Here is a 24,292-nt window from a genome sequence, read left to right as displayed (position 1 = left end):
CACCACACTGGGGCAGGTGGAAAGGACTGTCCCATGGCTGGGCGTGCAGCATCCATCTCCCAGCCGGCCTGGCAGGGCTGCTCCGTATTGACCTGTTTGGAATGAGAATTGATTTTCATAGAATCACATTGTTAATCCTTTTGGATCACCGAATGGTTGCATTACTTTTTTCTCTGGCTGCTTGCATCCTCCTTGCCAAAGCTGGAGCTTACTCCACTGTGTTCAGCCGTGAATAGAGTTCCTGTTAGAGAGCTGGGAGAGATGGGGAAGGGGCTGCAGCACCGGGAAACAGGCTGCACAAATACTACACAAATCCTTTCTAGTAAATCAGATTTAATACTTTTATGCTATTACAAGCTCCATTGAAAATGGTGCAAAAACTCTTAGTAAATCTGTCCCCTAGGTGCCTTATGTCTGTACTTATTCTGTCTTTTGAAATTCGTCCATTTACCCAGTTCAGTTTTTGCTTCTGGGTGTTAGTTTTTATTCAACATGATTTAATTTTATACTGGGGATTGGGTTTAAAGCTTGCACCATGATATCTAAATAAGTTCATTAAATGCTCTAAGTTTCTCTGGTTAAAAGTATAAATTCATCAGCATGGAAATAATGACATCTTAAACCTATTAAATTTAAAATATCTTTATGCACAACCCCAGAGCTCAGATATGCCAGCCAATGATAATCAAATGCCACCCGACCACTTGAAAATTCCAGGGAAGAGAAAATGAGCTGGTTTGAGGATGCCTGCGAGGCAAATCAGGCTGTCAAAATCCTATCATTTTTGGGAGGAATTTACATAGCTCATATTAAACTCACCAGAGCGACTGGAAACCTGGAGTAATTAAATGCTGGGGAAGGCAGGATGCTGGATGTGCCTTAGCCAGGAGGCCTCTGCAAAAGGAGGAGGTTCAGGTGGGGTTCCCAATGAAATGGAATGCCCTGGGGACTGCAGAAGCTCTGAGCTGAGCTTCTGCAAAAGGGACAGAAACATCCCAGGCCCCCTGTCATGGGTGTGGGTGGGTGGATGAATGGATGCTCAAGGGATAACAGCAGAAGTCTCTTGGACTTTAGGAAAACTCCTTGACTTCCCACCAAGCACGCTGTTTCCTCCCCCTGCATGGGCTGACAGGGCTTTACATCCTCCTGTCCTGCTGTCTCACAGCCAGGCACTCTGCACGTACATTGCTCCCAGATTTCAGAGAGAAAACACACTGCCCTATTTCCATAAAGAGGACTGGGAGCTACTCCCAACCTGCTGGTTTGCTCCTTTCTCCATGGCAGATGGCCCTGGCTCCAGCCACCATGGCACAGGAGCAGGTGAGCCTGGGAGGCTGGAGAGCAAGCACCATCTTTGGGTTGCAATAAACGAGGGCAGAAGCAGCTGCCTCTGTCCAACCCCCAGTCCCCAGAGCACAACTGCACTGCAGGGTGTTTAAAAGGCAATGGCTTTTGTTTCACGCCAGCAGATAGACTCTCTCACTGCACCAAGTGTGAGGGACCTTAATCCTCCTCTTGTTGACATGACATATCGTAATGGCTTCTGTGGTTACCTATCAAGTCACTGTGTACTTAGAAAGCTTTAATCTGTAGATTATTTACTCAATAGACTGTAACGGCTCCGCATAATAGCACATAACAGCTTCCAGCAGTTACGGCCTATTGTGTCACAGGGAGTTTGTGTTGATTTTTCCCCCCCTAAATCTAACTCAAAGTGTCTAAGACAATATATGGTATTGTGCTGGCCTAATAAGAAGTGCCTAAATTCTGACTGTGTTTCTTTTTTTTTCCACTTTTAAAAAGACAATATTGAAAATGGTGTTTGTTTTCCAAAAACAGCAAGAAGAATAGAAATCCCTTTTCTCCACAAACCAGAGAATTGAAATGCTTCCATTGCCTCCCACTCTGATCTTGCTGTGCCTTATCTCCCTTCAGAAGCAGGCACTTTCCCCACCCCAGCTGTGGATTTTCACAACACCTGCAGGAACTCTGCAAATCTTGAAATTTTTGTCCCACTACCTAAAGTGGCCAAAAACGGGCAGGAGGCTCACAGGTACTGGAGGCTGAGCGTACAATACCCATATCCCACTCTTGTTCAGCAAACACATTTACAGCGTACAAAATTACTTACGTGCCCACCTTCCTTACTTACCTGTTAGTGCAAAAGCTGTGTTGCACCATGAGAAGTTGTAATAGAAAGGGAAACCAGCATATTCAAGACTGTACAAGCCGGGTTTGACAAGAGTACTGCATGTCTGGAAGATGTTGTGTTAATGCTGGTTGCAGAAGACAGAGCATAAAAGGCTGTAATTTAGACATACTGTTGTTAGAGCAATGACAGTAATTCCAGATTATCAGAATATTTGCCATTCTCTGAGAAAAGGGAACCATGTGGATGCAATTTCTTTAAGGCATTTTTAATTTTCTTTGTCTTTAAGATGTTCAGAATTTGAAGGACATTCCCCACCAGGTGAAAACAACATTAATTTTGAGCCTAACTGCTCCAAATTGATTTGATTTCATTTAAAACCTAGCTAATTAATTAAAACCACTTGACAATGCCCCTTTAATGTTTAACCAAAGAGCACACCGTATTCCAGCTGAGCTGCTAAATGTTTATGTCTTATTAGCAAGCTTCCCAAAGCTTCGAGAAAAGGATTTCCATGCAAGTTCTCACTCCTTCTTTTAATTACACCTAAAGAGCTCAGCTCATTATAATTCTACTACAAACTTTGCTCTCAAGAGCATCCTGCAACATGCATTTAGCAGGTACCACCACTACTTACTCCCACACCCGTACTCTCATATTCCTTCATTTTTAAGTGGAAATTCCTCAGCTGAAGGCCTCAGAAAGTCACCCTGCAACGTTTCTGGCACAGTGAGCACTTTGGAATTAATTGCCAATATGAAATAAATACAGTGTGAAGACATGCATTAAAACCAAGTTATAATTAAGCGGTATGGAGATTTGTACCCGGTAATCAATAAGCTCAGGGAACTTGGGAGTAGTTGGGGCTGTGGGTGGCACAGGGAAAGGGTGTGAACAGTTCTCCCTCATGGGGTGTTTCACCATCTGCTTCCCACTGTTCTCCCCCGTGGAAGTTGTCCCTGCTGGCTCAAAGCTGGCTGGGTGCTGCAGTACCCCCACAGAGTTTGCCTCTTCCAGCCACTCCCTGCACTCGGGTGTCTGTCTCCAGGCCAGTGCTCTCCCCGTCCCACCCTGGGATCACCCCACAGCCCCCTGCAGCTCACACTCAGGGGTTCAAAGTGGGGAGTGGAGCCCTTAGAGCCACATCTCTACATCTCTCATGCTGCAGGGGCGAGATGCCAGTGCTGCTCTGCTAGACAAGGGTGGGGCGGGACTTTCAGCATCTCCTGTGGTATTTTTCCACAGTAACAGATTCCTCCCAACTTGCAGATGGTTAGTCATGCAAAGCAGAAAGAACATTGAATCCAGTCTTCAGGTGTCATCAGCTTGGGCCTCCCTTCTTAACTCAACCCAGGAGCTGAGATGATAATTTGCCTGAGTTTATGGAGTCGTTTTTGAAAACATAAACAACATCTTGCCATGTGCTGGCCTTTTTCTGTTTACTGGGTTTGATTTCACGCCTGAAAAACAAGCCCATTGCAACATCCTGGTGGAGGGATTCTGCAAGAAAGTGTTGGCTGAGTGAGAAAAATCATTAATGCCAGCTTAGAAGTCCTAATTGCCCCAAATTAATTACAAGCTAAAATACTCTGCCCCAGTTATTAGCAACCATCATATCCATAAGAGCTTGGCATGGCAGCACAGAGGGAAGGCTGCATGCAAGATGCAGTTCTCTCCCATTTCCTGTTGCTTTTCTAAACAACTCCATCAGGATTTACACTGTTGATGTGGGATTATTTCCTATACTTCTATTTCTTGTTCAAATGTATAGAAATTAATTTTCTGGTCATAATTTCAGTACCTCTGGGACATTAGCAGACTGAAAGTAAAAATAGAACGTCATTACAGTGTCAGGTAATGCGGATGAGTGTGACTAATAACCTGAGTGTCATTGATTTAATAATCTAATAATGTCTCTGCACACTCAGCGCTCAGATTCACTGAGTGCAGATAAAGATTTAAGCCCGGCTGAAGCTGCAGATAAGAATCAGCACCTTGGCTTTAGGGATCAGAACCAACGATAAGCAGCCCATAGCTGGTATCCAAAAAATTAAAGCAGAGGAAGGAGCCAGCTGGTATCTGCAGCTCAGGCTGCAAAGGAGGCAGGTTTCCCTCCCCCGGGGTTACAGCAGCAGGAGGCCACAGCTTTGCGTCGGAGATGCTTCTCAAGCTCAAAGAGAGATGCTCATCAACTAGCAAAGGTCTGGCAGCTCTCAAATAGCTGCTGGTCCGCCAACACCTTAGTCTACGGTGGTCTAAAACACAAAGGAAAAGCCTGTTAATGTCAGTTACAACACCAGCCTGGCAAGGTCTGATCCACAGCCTGGAAACAGGAGGCAGAGTGAAACAATTGGACTTTTGATTGGGACCCAAATCTTCTGACTCAGGATAATCTGGGTTATTTATTCAAAGAAAAGCTACCACAACAGCCTTACAGAAAGCTGCAGAAAGGACCTCTGTCCGTTCAGAGCATCCCTTTATCCAGGCCCATCCCTTCACCTCCTCCAAGAGCGATGCCAGATCTGGCCCCCCCATACTGCTGTTGGATGGTGGTAAAGGTGTTGCTTCGCCCTGGTAGCCCCTGGATGAGCTGGGAGATGGATCTCATCCACAGGGTATGAAACCACACAGAGATGCCTGCTAATGAGACATGACACCAGGTTTATTATAATTTAGTTGGAACAGGGACAATCGATCTTCTCAAACTGCCTGTGAAAATCCCATTCCCCAGCAAGGCACCTCCAGGCTTGGCCAGCATGGGCTCCGTATGCTTTAGTATTAATGCAGCAAAATTTGCTTGTACCTGGGACTGCACTGGCATCACAGAGGGCAAATGCACTTTAGCCACAATCTTTGACTGCAGGAGCTTCAAGCCTCTTACAGTGAGGGAAGTTCTGCAAATAATTCAGCTTTTTTTCAGACCACGCTCTGAAGGCCTCATCAGTCTTCTACGACACCACTTCATCACAAGCATATTTACTTGTTTCCAGTTAACTTCATCCAGATAACAGGAAAACTCCCTGGGGAGTTGCTATAGAAACACCCGATGGAAGCATCGCAAGATTAGGGCAGCAGAGCCCAAAGATACCGTTAAGATTAAGAGAGATTTCAACTCCTACTCTGTAAGTATCACTGCCCTGGAAAAAGAGCAGAAATAGGAGTTCAAACGGAAAATGTCCTGCGTGGTTAGTGATGGAGTGACCGTTGATAACTCCACTCTCCCAGGGAGATTCACCACTAGGAAGCAGCAGAAAAGCCTTTCCAGGTGTCCTCTCCAAAGGTTTCCAACCTTAGTGAGACTGCTGACTCTCAACAGGACATGTTAGACCCATTTGCAAAAAGGTATTTAAAACATCCCCAAATCTTTCCCAGTGTCTGATGACATTGATAACCCTTTAAGCAAAGCAGTGTCCTTCTGCATAATGGTCTGAGAAGGATTAAATGCAAGAAATATAACGAGAAGTCAAGGAGCTACCTACCATTAGCAGCTATTTGAGTGTCAGGCAGTCTCGTTTCGGGCGATTTATCAGCGCTTTTGTCCAAGCCATTCATTCCACAAAACACTATTATGAAAATAGATGTCATTAGAAGCACTTTTAAATATATAAAATATTCTCTTTCTTTTTTTTTTTTTTTTTTTGCAATTCGACTGTGTCCTTAACTCAATTTTCTCTGTGAAATTCTCTTACATTTCCTAGACTGTGATCAGAAAGACTCAATAATACAATACTAATGTTCTGATCTTCTACCTAAGCCAAATTTTTGGAACAGTAACTGTCCTTCCTCCTATCTACACGCAGATACTGAGGGTCATTAGAAATTAGTTATCCTTGATTGCAAAATAAAAGAGGATTAATCAACCATATTGATTTTTCTCATGTACGTGTATATCTGTAGCTCCTTTGGCAATTAATCATTAAATAAACACTGTTTCATTCCTGTGAACCAAATTTTAGTTGCAGTTTCCTTCATTGTAACTTTGCACTGTTTTTCCTCATGCGGATTATCTTACAGCCAACAGGGTGGTTAATTAACACTTACTCCAAGAGCCAAAGGTGGAGCTGATGGGGGAGCCTAAAGAAAACAGGATCTTCATCAGGAATGGATGTGTGTCTGCCCATGAGCTCCTGGACAGACAGCCCTTAGTAGACAATTAAAAACACATGCAAATTCAGAAAACTCCTAAGGCAGGGAAAAAAACCAGTTGGTGCACATCAAACACCTGAAAGAAATTTGGAAATAAAAAGAAAGGAAAATAAAACCCCAGTAATTTTATAGAAAAGACATATACTATAGCCAAATATCTACCTTTCTCACACTAATTATCATCCAGGAGGTTGGCTGGGCTGGGTGGAATCTGCTGGGGTTTGTGAGCATGTTTATCTTAATTGCCTTCATGTAGTTGTGGGGTTATTTGATTTGATCTTGAGATAATTGATGTCTGATTTTTATATGTATTTCTGACAGGCAGGAAGGACACCCAGAGCAGGGAACGGACTTTGTCTATGCACAAAGTTGTGCAAAATGTTCTTAAGGCAAAAACAAAGTCAGGTGTTAAATCTCATAAAGAAACAGGCAAATTCTGCATCTAATGACTTACCATGTAAAATTGTAGTCAAAGGAAATGATATCAATTTCTGTGGTTTATGAGCACCACAGAGATGCTTCATAAAAGGAAGAATAATATGATTAAAAGGAATATAAAACATCTTAGGCAACATAACTTTTAAGTTTCATTTTTCCAATACTGGGACTTCCAGAACTACTTAGAATAAAATAATCTTAGAGCATATTGCTTTCCACTGTAAATACACACACACAGAAATTAATGTTCCTAGAAACTAGCATTTTCCCGAACAACAAAAGCATAAGTGATGACCAACCACCTTCGTCACCCAAGCAAACCCTCAGCCAAATCACTCAGCTGCTCCAGGTTCATTACTCGGTGTGCTAATGTCCTATACAATAAACACAACAAATGAAATATGGAATTACTCTAACCACAAATCATTGCTAATTGGTAATCCTCAGCATACCAAGATGCAAGGAAGAAATATCACTTTGAATATCTTCCTGCAAAGCTATCCCTGGACACACTTTCAGGTCTGCATCCTCCCTGCCACAGAGGAGTGGGAGCTCAGTGAGTCACTCAGACTGCTCTTCCCATTCATCACATCTCACCCATCCTGAGTTTCATCATTCCATGCTATATCCAGTCATTTCAATTTCAGTGAACTTAATTACAAAATTTTATCTTGAGTCTATTTTCCCATAGATTATTTGTTTCTTAAATTCCATGATGATTGTCTAAAACAGGACGCAGCCAAAGTCTTCAACTCTGTATTAGCTGAACCCCACAGATTATTCTGGAAAACACAGCTTAAACAATGCTTAAGTTATTCTAATTAACCCATTTACAGGTTATCTAGCCTTAGTTTTCTTATTACATGCAAAACAGCCTGAGGATTTAATAAGCTGTTTCCAGTTTTTGTTGCAGTTCAGATTGTGCCACCTCTCCTGCACACACTGCCTGCCATATAGATCATTTAATCATTCTGAGGATAAGACAGTTGCATCAGTTGCCTGTGAGGGCTTCTGGAGCAACACAGCACATTTGCAAACCCTTGTGTCTTCTATACAGTAGAGAGTCCCCAAACCTGCTCTTAAGTATTTTGAAATGGCACTTTGTGCCTCCCATCAAAGCTGTTATTTAATTTCCAACTGGATTTAAATTAATTAAATTAAAATAATTTTATTAGTCAAACAACATTTAATTCTGTAGAAGAAAGCAGCCTCTTCTCAAAATTGTAGCATGGCCACTGTGAAACTCTCCTGGCTGTGCTCATGAACAGGCACAGATCTTTTTGCCATCTCAGACATGCTCAGAGGATAATGAAGACAAAGCCCAAGAGAAGCACATGGGAAAGGACAAAAATTTTTTTCCACATATTAGTTATAAAAATGCAGCTTACATAGCACAATGTTCCAGGCACCAATGAAGTAGAATTACCAGCAGAGCTAATCTAGGGGTGAAGTGTCTTAATGTTAAGAATACAAAAAGAGAAATTAGCCACACATGTATGTGGGCAGGATATTAGAGCCTGGCCCAGCAGGGCAGTGTATAATTCTCCCATTTTCACTGAAAAGTAAAAAGCCTCACATAAGACCTCATTCAGGAATTGCTGACAGAACTTCATCTCTCTTTCCTGCTCTACTTATTCTTCAGGTAGGAAAAAGTAAATGGATGTGAGGGTTGAAGTGGAAATCTTTCCAAGAGACAAGTAAGACCAGGGTGACTATTCCAGCACAGAGGGTAGTGGCTCTGCAGGGACAGCCCAGGGAAAGCACACAGGACTCCTGGCCTAATCTCTCTGGACCACCCAGGTAAACCCCTAACAGTAAGGGTCCATGGTTTTCTATCTCCTTTTAAAAATATATTTCCTTATGGTAGCTTGATTTTTTTTTTTTTTTTGCTGTTATGCACATGAACCCTGGCTGCCATCCCCTCTGGTTTTTAGATTTAAAAAGCAAAAACAGAGAGGCTGCTGGCTCAGCACTGTTATTTCAATATAGCATTTTCCTTAGGGAAACATCAGCACACCAGGTAAAAAATAACCCTTAGAAACGTATGGCCTTTGATTAAGCTTTTTTCTTGTCAGACCATAGAAAGAACCCTTGCCAGCCCTGTAGCTGCATACCAGCATTCCCAGTCCAGAGTGTTCCAGCGCCTCTGAGCTCAGCACAAGCCTGTTTTCCCCATCCCAAAGACAGGGATATCCCAAGAGCTGAGAAGTCTTGTGGAAACCGCTCTTACATTTTAATTTACCGAAGCAGCTGGTGCTGGTCCTTTGCCATGTGATAACCAGTTGCCCCAAGGGTCTGCCAGACCCAAGGTCTCCAGCTGCAGCCTCAGCTCCCAGCAGCCATCAACACTGGTGATGAAGTTGTCCCTATCATGGCTCTCACTTAGTGAAGTGACAAGTATCACAAGACATCTCTGTTCTCCCTGCCAGGACCACCTATTGCTGGTTTTGGAAACACAAAGTGAAAATCCATAGTTAACACAGTTCCCCAGAAGACCAGGGACCTCCACACCTTCCCAGTTAGAATAATATCAAATCATAGCATGTTTGGGATGTGCATGCACCTGGATTTATGGACGACCATCAACGCTAAATACAGGCATGGGACCTTGTGTTTGACTGATTTCAGCTCTATCTAATTAAGTTTTTAGGAGGGTCACTGGACTCCCAAGACCTTTATCCTCATAAACCTTCTGGATTTAATAGTGACAACTTCTACTGGGTGAATTAGGCAAGTCAATTTTATAGCAAAGGCAAGTCAAATCTGCTATAATTAATTCAAATTAACACACCCACAAGCTCCTGAAGCCTATCATTGGTAAGGTGTCGCTTCAGGGATGACTGCAAAAACATCCAAATACAAGTCATCGTTAAGAACTTTAAGGCTAAACATTTCACAGGAATCCAAAAGTAACCTGCACAAAAGCAGGCTGGGTTACAGAAACCCAGACGTCCTCTTTCTGCAGAACTTTATTATTAATATGGTCAACAAAGCAAAACAGTTTCCTGTAAATCTGATTATTTAACATTACTTTTATCTGTTCAATATTAAGCCTCTGTGGAGAATTACTGGAGTGTATCCCATGGTACATATGGTCTGCAATAGGAAACGATACCTCTGAAACTCTGAACAGCACAATGCCATCCAGGAAATGAGAAAGGAATGTGGTTTGCAGTTACAACCTTCACTATTTTTTCTTTTCCTCGAGGAAATATCCAGCATGGATATTTAACATGATGAGGTATTTGTGACAGGAAATATCAAAGCAGCAGCTCTAAGGCCAAAAAAACTTATCTGTAGACAAAAAAATTATTATTTAGATGCAGAAAAATATAATTTTGATGTTAGAATGTGAACATGGCCCAACTGCTTCTGGACAAGGTTGCTGGAAATGGAGGCCAGGGAGCAATTTTGGAACATTAGGTTGTGGAACAGGCTCATAGATCATTGCTGGAGCACAATCAAGCTTTTCTGAGCTGTCAAATGCTAAATAGTTAATTGTACAGAGAGGGAGAATAGCCAGAGAAATGTTCCTAGGTGCAGAAGAGGATACTGCTGGATAAATACTATGCACACTACCCTGATGCAACCATGGAACAAGCTGGGGTAGAACCTGTCTGCAGCCCAGCATGGATACTTGGCACTGACTCGCTGCTGCAAGAACACTGCTTTGGGCTTGATGTTCATGTCAGAATTTTACTTCAAATACAACAAAAATGGCCACATTTGCCACTATCCAAAAAAAAAAAAAAAAAAAAAAAAAAGAATTGGCTTCATTTGGTGATGAAGTCCTGCCAGAAGACCAGAGAGGCAGTAGGCAGAAGTGAAATTGGATGGTGAGTGTCCAGAGAACCCAATGATTGCTTAGAACCAGGAAACTTTGCCAGCAGAAAAAGCACAACAGCCACACACCAATGTTGCCAGCCTCTATTCACCTGAAAGAAACTGGCTATTTGAGCAGAGACTCACATGAGAAAAATATGCTGGTGTGTTGAGGCTGGACACCCAGCTCTGCTCTGTGCCAGCCCTGCATCAGCCACCATTTCTCCTCCACCAAGAACTGAGGCTGCTCTGGAGATGCTTTGCATTAGATGAACTCCAAAAGTGCCAAACACCCCCTGGCACAGTGAGACAGGGCAGGCAGACACGTGTGACAGGGCAGGGAGGCCGAGCAAAGAGGGGCAGGTTTTCTACAGGCTCTCTTCAAACATAAATGGCACTTCTGTAAGCAATGCTAAACGACACCACCCTCCCTCCACCCCTCGCTCCCTGTTGCCTACTTACATTAGCATTTGCCAGCTGTCAAGCTCTTGCTCAGTTTCAGTGAAATCTCCTGGATTTTCTCCTCTTTCACTGATTGTGCTGAAATTCTGGGATCAGCTCCTGGTGACACTGGAATTGCCAGATTATCCTCTGCTTTTTTTGTATCTTCCCATTCCCTTCTCGCTACTAACTTGAATCAACGTAGAGCCCAGCACAGACACGATGCTCTCCAGCAGGACACAGGAATGACTGCCAGCCTCCTCAGGACTGTCTCCTAACAGAGAGTTGAGGCTCTTTGTAACACAAACAGCTTTCAGAGACACTGAAAGCTCACATCACTTACCCAAGAGATCCTACAGATTTCACATCTTCAGGAGCTGTCTAAAGCAGAGATGAAAACAAGCCATCTCCTTTTCCTCTATGAGAATGGTCAGGCTTGCTCTGATCACCAGTCCCTCTAGCCTAGCACCCTGCCTCTGACACCAAATAGTTGTGGATGTCTACAGAAAAGCTTAGGAACAGGAGAAACACACAATAATAGCCTGGGGTGCTTTGATGGGCCCCAGTAATCTGGGTTTAGAGACTTTCAGTCTCCTGGTGTGTAACAGCCCTTGCTGCATCACTCTGCCATGAACTCATCTAATTGTTTTTTGCACCATTTAAAGCACCATTTGGCCACCTCAGCCTCCCACAGCAATGAGTGTCACAGTGGAACAACATGTAGGAAGAGGGGACAGCTCACTGGTTTGTGCTGATGAGGTCTCCAGGTGCAGCTGAGTTCACTCTCTCCTGCAAAAGCCCCGTGCACTCAGCCAAGGCACTACTCTCCAAAGCAAGCCCAGCCTTGTGGCCTCACCCATATGTACCAGCCCCAGCACAACTTTTGAGCAGAAGAAATTGTTAGAGGTTAGAATGAGATCAGAACCCCATCAGGACTCATAATACAAATAACTGACTAAAAATTAGGCATGGTTCAAGTTTTACTTTCTCCTGGATCCCACAGCTCAGCAGCTGCATTTGGACAAGCCTCTAAACATCTGGCTTGTCTGAACACCTCTGAGCCACTTTGGGCTTTAGGATCAGAAAATTTTAGCAGGCATGGAGATTCAAGATGTATGTAGGCTTGTAGACATCCTTCCATTCCACTCTCAGGTTTTTTAAAATCATTTTCTCCTAAAGCCCAATTTAGCAACTGCAGCAGAGACTTGGTGTTTTTACGCAAATTCTCAAATTTACAGAAGTGCTGAGCTGAACTGGGATTTGAAGGGAAGGCTTCCTTGCTATTCCTCCTGCCATTTAAACACCAAGCAGGGATACACTGGTAGAAGCGGCCAGAAATAGATCCAAAACTTCAAAAGTGTCAAAATTGAATTCTGAAGAATAGGGGATTGAGAGAGAGCCAGCCAGTGCAGCCTGGGTATCAGAAGTCTGAGCACTCACACAGGGCTTCAGAAAATCAGGTTTAGATAACAAACTTCGCTGGTGAATGCCATAACCCTTGTGCTTTGCCGAAGTTAGAATTCTCTGCTGAAAGTTATGGGACAGATAAACGAATATTTCCTGATGAGAAATTGTTTTGCTGAAAGTTTCTGACTATCCCTCCATATCACAGAGCACCCAGATGTGGGATCACAGCCTTTGCCAGATAACACATTCCTGCTCCATGACACTCAGACCAGGCCAGGCTGCAAAAGTTAATTTACTGTAAGTTACTGATAGTGTCACTGATACTTTATCATTCCCAGGCCAGTATGTATTTAGTCTGATTTAATCTGCTAACAGTTTGGCTCTCATTTTTAATTGCACTTTGAGTCTATCTGCCTGGTTATTTGTACAGGCAAAACTATTGGTGTGCAAATCAGGTCATAAACTGTCACTCAGCCAGATCATACAGATGAACAGCTAAAATGTCATGTATGTTACCATCACAAGCATCACTCCTAATAATCATGTACTCTGTTCAATTTGTTTTTTAGCAGGTTGTGTGCAAAACCAGATTGCAGTTCTGATATGCCCTGCAAACGAGGTATTTAAAAGTGCTGTGCTGGCTCTAATGTCCCTCTTTTGCATCCTTTTAAGGAACAAGAATAGATTCATCACCATCGTGACATTAGCAAATATGGAGACTGCAGAGATTACATGAAATAAATTGGGAATGACAGGCTATAGTACTTGAATTGACAATGCAGGAACCACGGGGCCTGTCACATTATTGCTGGGAGAATCCACACTGCACCTCAGCATTAACAACTGCAGCCTCATCGGCTGTGCAAGGTGGGAATTCAGCTGCAGCATCACCTTCACACAGCCCAGCTCAGGCAAAATTAAGAGACTTCAGCCATGCCTTGGTGGGTGATCTCACAGCCCCCCTGCTGCTCAGCCTGCCATGAACTTCACCTGCTACTTCAAATGCGAGTTTTCTCTGTAAATGCCTCAAACACACTGCAGCATCAGCCTGTCAGAGTTGCCTTCATGAGCAGGGTGACCTGACAGCCAAAAAACTCTTGACCTGATCTTGGGCTTGATGCAAGAATGGTGAAAAAAAAAAAAAAAAAAAAAGAAAAAGCTTACATTAAGGACTAAAAATAAAACGTACAAAAAGGATTACTAATTTTAACAAAAAATGGAATAAATAGGCAACCTATTTATGTGTTTCTAATCTAGAAATCAGGAAGAGAGTGGCATTTCCAGACATTTTATCTCAGCTGTGAAACAAGGTGAACCAGAAGGAAGCACGACCTTGGCATTCAGCAGACACAGGCTGCAGATTCAGAACCCAGTCACCTCCACAGGGTGACCACCATCAGCTCCAACCTGCCAGCACAGCATGTCATTACCACACCCACCTTCTCTGCTGCTGGAGGAGCAGGCTCTGAGGTTCACCCAAAGCACCATTCTCTGGGTTTCCATGGAGGATGATGCCCCTTGGCTCTGCAGGAGGCACAGACCCACTGGAAAAACCATCGCCTGCAGAAAGATCAAGTAAAACAACCAGGCATTACGTGTGTAGTCTGACAATAAGAAGGTGGGAAGCGACCAGCAGATTTCCCAAGCAAATCACGGCAAACCAATTTGTCAGGATAATTAGCACAGAGCCAAAGGGGAGCGGTAGATGTGATACATCTTGGCTCAGGAAGGCTTGTGACACCATCCCATTTAACTTCCACGTGAGCAAAATGAGGAAATGGAAGCTAAATGAAAATTTACCACAAATCTACTCTCTCAAAATCATTATCCACAGCTCAGTGTCATACACAGCCCTGTCCTGTAGCCCATTGTTCTGCTGGCAGGATGGCTAGTTCACCCACAAAACTGCAAATGCATGGCTGAAACGGGTATATCATTCTGGGCAACAGCATCACAGCTCAAGATGACCTCCCCAGGTAGGAGAATTGGCCCAACATCCCCATGGTAAAGGTCAAAGCCACCTGTGAAGCACCACAACCCAACAAGTAGGTCGAGACTCTTTAAACCCATTCCTTTTCTTCTTGTAGGATGAATCAGTCCTTTTCCTTGTGAAGCCTTCTTCTGAGGCTGCCTTGAGAGATTCTCCCTGCAATTAAAACTAAGGGAGCATTTCCAGCAACAGCTGGGTTTCATTGTGCATCATTTCCAGATGAATGGTTGTGTGCCTTGTTCCTCTATGCTGCTCATTCCTGAGGGACCTGGGTACTTACCATCATCCCCAAACTTGGGCCACAAGCCTCTAAATTACTTTTGCAAGTGACACTAAGCCTTACAAAAATCAAGGCTTTTTCCCAAATTTTAAGCCTACCCTTAAGTTCTTTCTTGGTGAGTGTATTTTTTTACCTTTTAGCATGATATTGCCTTTAAAGTACCACAAACAATATTTCAATAGATAAATTATTTAAAGAAAGCAAATAGATGCTTTATGAGAGCACCCAGCTGCTCAGCCATCCAGCAGGCCATGTAGACTGGGGGTAGTGGAGGGCTTTGTGTCGACCTGATTGCCCATTAAAGAGGCCCACATTTTCACAATGCCACAATCAAAGCTCTCTGGAGAATTAAGCATTGTGCCCACATGTAATATATCAGTTATTTGCCAGCAGGGGAAACACTGCAAGAAGTGAATGAGTTTTACTCTGTTCAGTGACATTACTAATGACTCATGCAGGATTATGGGTAACAAACCTTTGAAATGAGAGGTTGAGTTGTACACTACATTATACATCTGAATTTCATGGTATATTAGTGACAGTGATTGGTAATACAATATGATGGGGAACTGCTAACATCAGGGAGAAGTTAATACGATGCACTGCAATTTCTCAGAGAGTCCCGTACTTTTTCTAGCGCCACCCATAATCTGCTCATTACAGTTTGGCAAAGAGCAATCCCTCTCATGGAGTGAGGGGCACCAGTGCTCTGACAGCTGGTCATAAATTTGAATACAAGATACGCAATCTGAAATGTTCATGTTTCCATGGATCGTTACCCAATTGTATCTCCTCTAAGAAGCAGGTGATTCTTTAACATCCTGCCACACTTTATTTCTGCTGGTATTTTCTCTCCCCAGACAAATCTGATGCTAGCTTATGTCTTAGAGCATTTCTTCCCCATCTTGTTCTATTAAAATGGCTGATACAGTCTACACGCATGTTAACTAAACACCAGTTAATGGAGCGTAACCAAGAATGATTAATATATTTACCAAAAAAAAAGTACTTCTAGACCATTAACATTAGAGTAAAAATGTCTCACATAAGGCATTAAAATTGCAAACGTGACCACAAATTTATGTTTACTGATTATGGCAAATCACATGGCCACATGTGTTCCCTCAGTCACTCCTGTTCCAAACAGCACAAGCAAATGTTTAAACCCTGGAATATTCTGTGACTGTTTTACAAGGCTGGTAAATACCCACCTGACCTCCATTTGTAGAAGAGTTGGTGTTTCCTGCAGGAAGTGCCCATGAATAGAGAAGAGTCCTGGAGAGGCCCTGAAGACCAAACCCCACCTACTCATAAAGCAGATGCACCAAGAGTATGACCTTCACAAGGAACTTGAAACTGGGAGTCATTCCTAGGGCAAGATGGGAACACCGGTTTCCATGCCTTGTCCACGCTCACACCAAACCCAGCAGTGCTTCACCACCGCCAAGTACCTCAGTGCTTACATGTATCAGACCTGCCCAGCAGCAAGGGGCTGATCCTGTAAGATATTGAGGTCAGTGGGTCTGAGGCTGAAGCAAAGTCACCCTTCCACACTACCCACTTGTCTGTGTATCTGCTCACCCTCTACCATCAGCCTGTTCTGTGCATCTGCATCTCAGCCAACCAAACATCTCCCAGAGCTGTTCATGCAAAGTCTCCAACACAAAAGGGTCTTCATCTCTCCTAGAGGCCCCTGATGATGCCTCCAGATAGGTAGCAGACAGAAGAATGACACATCCTGCCACTGATCTGGCTCAGGTGCTGTGCCAAAGAAATGGGATTAAAGACTGCATATTTGTTTTAATCCTGCTTTTGCTGGAGAGGCTTTTGGAGGGAGGCCCAAACCACTTTCTGTGGCAAGTCCATTGAAAACCATAGCTGAGATCCCATCAGCAGGAGAACAGGAACTGGATGGTGATGATGACAAGTAAATGGAAGAAAGTATCTCCCTCAAGCATTAAATTCAAGCCCTGACCTTTTCCAACATAATGACTGACTCGACCTTTACATAATAATGTGTGTGATATTTGGAGAGTATAACATATGTGTCATTTTAATTAATTGAACAGAAATAGATTCACAGAAGAAAAATGAATTAACCAATCAGCAATCCCCTTTCTATCTATTTGATGTCAGAATAATTAGTTTGTTCTCGTAATCTCTTGACCCCTCTAGAAATCATAACCTTGCTGACCTCCTTGAGAATAGGAACTCATTTGAATGGCACCATAATTGTGCTCTTGGTGCATTATCATCTAGTTTCATTTTTATTAAGGTAATCTTATCCCTTCCTATTATGTCTCTCCCTGAAAAGCTGACCCAAACCCTGGGAAAGACTGCGGGACTTGGCTCAGTAACATCACTGTACTTTGGATCAAGACCATGGCCAGCAGAATTCTTCCTCCTAGAAGGTGGGCTGGTTTTATTAGCTGGAGGATCAGCAATAATTTTACCACTGTTCTGTCCATGGACAGCAGTATTCCTACATATGTCCTGACATTGGCAGTTGCAGACTGTTACCAACTAGCAAATGCTTAAACAAAATCACAATTTGTTCCAGAATGATAAAATGACCCTACAAAGTGAATTACACTGTGAAAAATAAATGTAAAACACTGTGTAGATGCACAAATGATTATTTCATTATCTGGCCAATGTAAGAACGACAGATACAAATTGTTCCAATCACAGAGTGATGAAAGAGTAATGAACAATGGGTTCTTGAATGAGCACAGGAAGAAAATAATGAATTGCAGTTTAAATGAAATCAGGAGTCAATGGACTGGATCACAGACTGTCCTTCAGACATAGGAATTCTGCATTAGTTAAACATTGTCATTTGGAGAAACGTCCTTTAAGAAGGAGGAATCTAAATAGGTCAGAGAAAGAGACAAATACGATGAATCTGGACACTGGCTGGCTTTTAGCAAACTGGACTGGAGCATCCCCATTCCTGATGCTTTGCTAATTGACAGTGATCTACTGCAGATTAGCAGCTTCCACTTTGCAAAGTTAACACACCATTGGTACTTTTGCCTCTTCCCTGTTTTAACCTTGCTCTTCCTCTGCCACTCAGTTACTTTGATGAAACACGTGACGAGATCTCTACACAGAATTTGCACACAGAATGAAGATCAAGACACCAAAGCTTCTGGGAAAGGAAGTGTCAGTTAAAAATAACATGTGGCAAAAGCTTTACTTATTTTTTTGTTGGAAAACTTTCTGCAATAGATGGATTTATCTTCTTTTCTTTCGTTTCATACCAATAAACCAGGAACAAATCAAGGAATTTTAACATTATTGTCAAAGAAACATGTCACATTTCGTGTATCATAGCTATCCATCACATTGCACAGCATCTTGTTAGCTCTGTACTGAAACTACATTTCTCTCCAGAGCGCAGGACATCTGGCCATTTTAGCTCTCTGTACAGAATTTCTTTACACTCTGTGAAGACATCTTAGAAATGAGCAGAAACTCGTCGGTGTCACAGGCGGGGCTCAAAGAGTCTCATACACCAGCTCACCCCTCCTGCTGCTCTGCCCCTGCTGTGGCCAGGGCAGCACCTGCCCTCCTGCCCCTGACACAATACCAAGCACAAAAGCGAGTGACAGAGCTTCGAGCCTTATGTGCCTCAGCAAAGGACATGGTGCCCTGGGATGAGCATCCCCGAGGGAAAGGTTGTCTTTCATCCTTTGGTGCTCAATAGCCTTGAGACTTTTGAAAACTAGAAAGTCCCAAATCCAGCAAAGAGGAGTGCCTTCAAAAGCCACAGAGTGGTGGTAACAAAGTGAAAAGCAGCAAAAAGCATGTTTTGCTTGCCTTGTGGACAGAAATATTTATTGGAGAGAAAAAACTACAGGAGAGAGGGTGGCATCTCTGCTGTGCAAGTGACTGAAAGGCCACCTGTTTCTGCCTAATTCAATGACATCTTCTGCAAAGTGTCTCTCCCCTTCAAGGTCAGGGTAAATGTCATGTGCCTGCTATGTACACCTGAGCCAACATCCATAAAACATTACCCGTTGCTGTATGTGGCAGCCTGTCCAGGCAGAATCAGATCACAATCAGAAACACCACTTACAGCCCTTCACCCTCTAGTGAGATTTATGTTTCAACAGATCCTGGTGCTAAGCACACCAGCCCCTCAGCAAACGTCCCCACAGCTCCACGGGGGAGTCCAGAGGTGCTGAAATAGCCCAAGAAAACCAGGGCAACTCCCCACAGGCACACACAGAGCTATACGGCACCCTTAATGTACAGAGAGCAAGGGTAAAATACCTTCCAGGGGATTTGTTCTGGATATTCAAAATCTTTCCTCATTGGCTCAGAGAGACAGAACTCTCCTCATCTGACAGATGAGTTTTACAAAATGTGATGAGGATTGCAAACTCCAGAGTATTTTGGTTCCCCTGAAATCCTGGTACAGGGATAAAACCGCGCTGCAGTTCCGTGGAGTGGGAGGGAACACTGAGGATGGGCTCTCCTCTCCCACTGTGCTGTCTCTGGAGAGGTGGATTAAGGCACAGCTGCCTCGACCTGCCCTTGTGCCAGGGGAGTTTTCCACTTCCCAGAGTTCTGTTCCTGACAAAACTACAAAACGAGGAGATCCTATTCCCCTGGAGTTTGATAAACAGCTCCCTATAGGGCTGTTCGGCAGAAACTCCCACCATTGGATCCAAAATCAAGCTGATCCTATGCATTAAGTTATCGCTGGCTTGCTGCCAGACCTCTTATACGATTTTAGGTCTCAGATCATCCATAGCATAACATGATCTTTCATGGTCTCCTCCAACCAACCTGGTGTCAGCAATTCATTCAGCCAAGCAAGACAGCAGTGCAAACATCTGGCTCTAAAGAGACACCCAGCCACCACCTTGGATCTGAAAACAATTTGAAAATATTCTCCGGTTCTCGCTGCAGACAGCCCTGTTTCTGTCCAACAGTCGGATCACTGCCTGCAAAAATCCACAGCACCCTACCTGGGTGATTGGAGAGGTATCCCTGCCCATGGAATAGGGCCTGGAATTAGATGATCTTTAGAGTACTTTCCAACCCAAACAATTCTAGGATTCTATGATCTCTACTGGGACCAAGCAGCATTGCTCCTGGGAGACCTGCGGAAGCTTTGAGTGACACCTCCATGCCCCAGCCCAGAGCCCACCTCTTGTGCTGCTCAGACCTAGGAGCTGAAGCAAACTGATAAAAACTGAGTCCCACAGCCAGACACTCAATCTGTGCCCCCAGCCCTTCTGACTGACCAAAGTCTCCAGTGTGTGGTGCTTGCCAGCTTAAGAAACACCTTGACAGGAAGGAGCTGCTTGCCAAACCTGCCTCCATCATTACATTAGATTTTGGAAATTACCACAAATGCCTCCTTGCCTTCTGACAGTGAGTGCTGTACCTGCGGGCTGCCGGGAGCAGCAAGGCTACAATGTAGGTTGCAAGACTGTACAGGAGGGAGGGGGTGAGTGCCAGGAGCCAGCCTCTTCACTAAGAGCAATCCACAGCAGAAAAACACCTGGAAAACAGTGCATTATTCATTATCCAGAAAAAAAAATCCAGTGCACGGGGTGGAGGGCACAGCATTGCTTCTGCTGGGTGATATGGAGAGCAGTGAGCGCTGGAGACAGGGAGGTTGGCAGGCTGAGCCATACGGACATGCCGGGTACTGCAGGGCTCTCTCGTGCTGGGCTGGGTTTGCTCCGTCCTTCCTCGGCGTGCATAGCTGCTCAAGTAATAGATGTGCCTATTAAAATCCAGCCAGAACATTTGTCTCTGTAGCTGACAGTGAGGATCCACACCTCGGCGATGCGCTGCATTTCTTTGTATTTGCTCTGAATGCTCCACACACTCGGTTCGGCGTTTTTAGGCTCCGAGGCAGATTCTAATGTAACTCTCATAATTACCTACACTTTGTAATGGTCTCAATGCAAGCACATGAAGCAGACATGGAGGCAAAGACTTTGCTGCATTATACCACGGCTTCCCACGTACTTTATGTGGTTCAGAGCACAGTGCCTCGTTCTGGCTTGGTATTTGATAAACAGGAGCTTCAATTACCCAGCTGAGCATCAAAGGACAAACATGCGGTCAGTAGGTGAGCACAGCTTCACTGAAGCCATCACTGGTTACATCATAATGACTTGGTTTTCAGTGCTACATTTAATTAACTGTTTCATTCAAACTTACCTGGTTACCAAAATAGTTTGCACGAGATTCCAAAATTTCATCAGAAAAAAAAAAAGTGTACTGCTCACAGTGTTCCATGAGGGGTCCAGCATGGCCCTTATCATGATGATCAGAGTGGGCTTTCAAAAAAACCAAACAAACAAAAACAAAAACAAAACAAACAAAAAAAAGACAAAACAAAAACAAAACAAAAACCCAAAAACAAAAACAAAAACAAAAAACAAAAACAAAAAAACAAAAAAAAAAACCAAAAACAAAACAAAAAAAAACAAAACCAAAAAAACCCCCAGCATCTCCTGACTCCTACACCTTTGTCTTTCCTTTCTCATCATGACATTAACACTTTTGTGTTATAGAATATTTATGAGGCACACCACATGCTTAATGGTTTCCTCCTTCATTTGCAGCTAGCCTGCATTAATACAAGACTCACAGTATTCAATCTGAAATCCATCAAGGATTCCCAGGCTTAAAATCATCACCATTTTTAATGAGAAAGGAAATCTGTAAATCCAACTTGCAAAAGCAAAAACAAAGCCTTATGGGAGCAGCAGAAGCAGTACAACTGCATACTTCACTTTAAAAACATCTGGAAGAAAACTTCTGTCATTTGAACCAGTTCTAAAGCTGTGAATTACAAAGTAACTCTCTGCCCTAAATCTTTGCCATAGTTCCTCAAAATAGATGCCCACATACCATGCTGCATTCCCCTCCCTGCTGTCTATCCTGTAATGGAGGGATACATGAGCGAGGTGAGAGGTCAGGCGCATTAGAGCTGGCCTGGGGACTCTGGTGGTGCCCAAACCACTCATATTTGTGTACTCTCATGGCAGTAAGAGATCAGATGAAGGCCAGGCATCCATTATGGTATACATGTTTAGATCTCATTTGCTGGGCATGAGCTGCTTAGCCTTCTGCTGTTGGCACCACTAGATGCAGGTGAATACTCACCATTCCTCAACCTTTTCATGTATTAGTGCACCAGCAAACCTCTGAGCACACGTATGGTGTAAGAGGTTGTGTCACTGGGGCAACATGGACCATCCTCAGCAAGGGAATGCTCTGCCTGCTGTGACTGATCAGCTATTGCTGCCAACTGATGTGATCTCTGAGACTTCTCCAATATGACTGTGTTTATAGAAGTCATTCTTCCCTATCAACATTTCCTCATCATCGTCTCCTACACACACATGTGCCCAAAAGTTAACCCTGACTATTAACATAAGACACAAATCTTGCTACTGAGACCACTGCAACCCTATATAAATCAAGCCAATTGCATGAAGTAAGAGCCCAACATTTAGTGCCATTTAGCTGCCAGACATGCACTGAAATTAAAGATGAAGGTGCAAAGAGAAGCTGATGCTTCGTCGATTAAAAAAACCAAACAAACAGTAGGTTGTACTTTCCTGAGAGACCTCTGGAAGCCTTTAAGGCCAGGCCTTCTTTGAAATACCCTAATGCAGACCCAAGGGGGTCAGCAGAGCACCTCAGAATTTTCTGGTGGAGGCTCTGAGTCTGTGGATTCACCCTCTGTTAACAGCAGGTGTCCCTGGGTTTGTGTCTGGAAAGGAACCTCAGCACCAGCCCCTGTGCACACCCACTTCTCCAGCTGCTTACAGCAAAGTCTCAGCACCACTAACAGCAAATTTGAGCTCCTTGTATTCCTTCTGTTGTCAGGCTCTATTTCAGGAAGGGACCTCAGGATACGCCTAACTTCCAGCTACAGCTCTTTGCCTTTGAAGATAATGGGGTAATCACACATTTAAAGTTAGATGTCTCTTCCTCTCCTGGGAAAAATGATCCTTAATACCTCTGAGTTTAAAGAAGATCTGGCAATACTCACCATCGTGCAAAAGGCAGAATTTGCAGATTTAAGAGGGAAGGCAATTTCCCCTTCTGTGTTCAGCAACAAAGAACAGTGCCGTAGGCTTTCCAACAGACAATCCATTTGGTACTTCACTGACAAGGTTAAAACAGTCAGAAATATATTGTGCCACCCTTTGAACAAAGGTTTTTTGCTCATATGTAACTAATTTTTACTGAGATGTTGGTTAAGGAAAAAGCATTAGATTATCTGAGTTTGTAACTGGTGGCAGAGTCACCAGGTGGGAAACAAAAGAAATTCAAACACAGGCTAAATTGCTATTTGCCAAGCACTTGATTTCCAAGGAAATTAACACATTCAGCAATTCAAAGGGAACCTGACAGTGCAGGAGAAGAGCTTTGGAACAGCACATTGTTCCTGGGGTGTGTTCAGGAGAGAAATTCGGACTAAGGGGATGTCACAGGCTGGAGACAATCTACCCTGAGGCAGCTCCACTCTCCTCTCTAAATCCTGGCTGCACAATTGGTCAGAAATGGGGTGTTATCAACTCCAAAAGCACATCCCAAACAACTCTAGTTCTATACTTCCCTGGATGGATGCAGGTCCTTTTGGCAGAGCTTCCACTGCCTATTTCATGGTGTGACAGGGATGGGGAGTGGTACCCAGCATCTGACTAAATCCAGATGGGAGCCTGAGATAAGCTACAAAAGGAAACCAATGTCTGAATCAGCACATGAAAAGGTGTAAGCAGAAATAAATAGATTTGTCTGCTCTACAGAGTTTCTGCTCAAAAATAGGAGAGGCTGCTGCAAACTTAGACCCCAGGAGAGGGGAAAAGCCCTTAGGAAAGCAGAGGGGCTCAGGAGCACCACCTAAAATGGGCCCTGCTGCTCCATAAAGACAACATGCCAGGTTGTGAGGAAAAGCAGCTCCAGCAGACAGTATTTTGGCAGGACAGGCTGCCCAGCAGCATACTGCAAAGAGTCCCCTGCCAGCACCATGCTGCCCTCATCCAGTGCTTGGCTCTGACCACACTGCAGCATCTCATCTGCACAGCACAGATAATGCTCCCACAGCTGCCTGCCTGGCATTTTGAACCTGAGGCTCACAGTTGTGCAAACCACCTCACACATAGGGAGACCTCCATGGAGCCACCCCCCGGGTACCAGCACCATCTCCCTGACGAGCAGGTACCACCCACTGCACCTGGATGTGCCGCAACCCATCCCAGTCCCTGGCTAGACCTGTGCCAAGGGTATCCCACAGGCACTGCCACTGCTCCCAGGAGGGCTGGAAGCAGCACAGGTTTGGGCTGGAAACAGCTTCTGGAGAAAATGGCACTCCAAATCTCACAGCTTCCTGATCCCCCCCGGGGGAGCCCGGCTCACACGCCTGGGCACATCTTCCACATTCAGCCAAGCTTTTGTGTTGCATTATTTAATTTTTCCAAGCATTTTGAAAAAAAGGTTATTTTTTTCCCCCCCTGCCCCTCTAAATAATGATGGCATTGGAAATGGATGGGCTCAAAGATGAAAGCATGGTCACTTGGTGTGACCTTTGGAAAAAACAGTAGGAAAAAGCAGCCTTGGCAGAGTTTGAAAA

The sequence above is a fragment of the Pipra filicauda genome, unplaced genomic scaffold (genome assembly GCF_003945595.2).
Source record: "Pipra filicauda isolate LSUMZ 115617 unplaced genomic scaffold, ASM394559v2 scaffold58_size5111680_pilon, whole genome shotgun sequence".
NCBI lineage: Eukaryota > Metazoa > Chordata > Aves > Passeriformes > Pipridae > Pipra > Pipra filicauda.
This window is presented reverse-complemented; position numbering follows the sequence as displayed.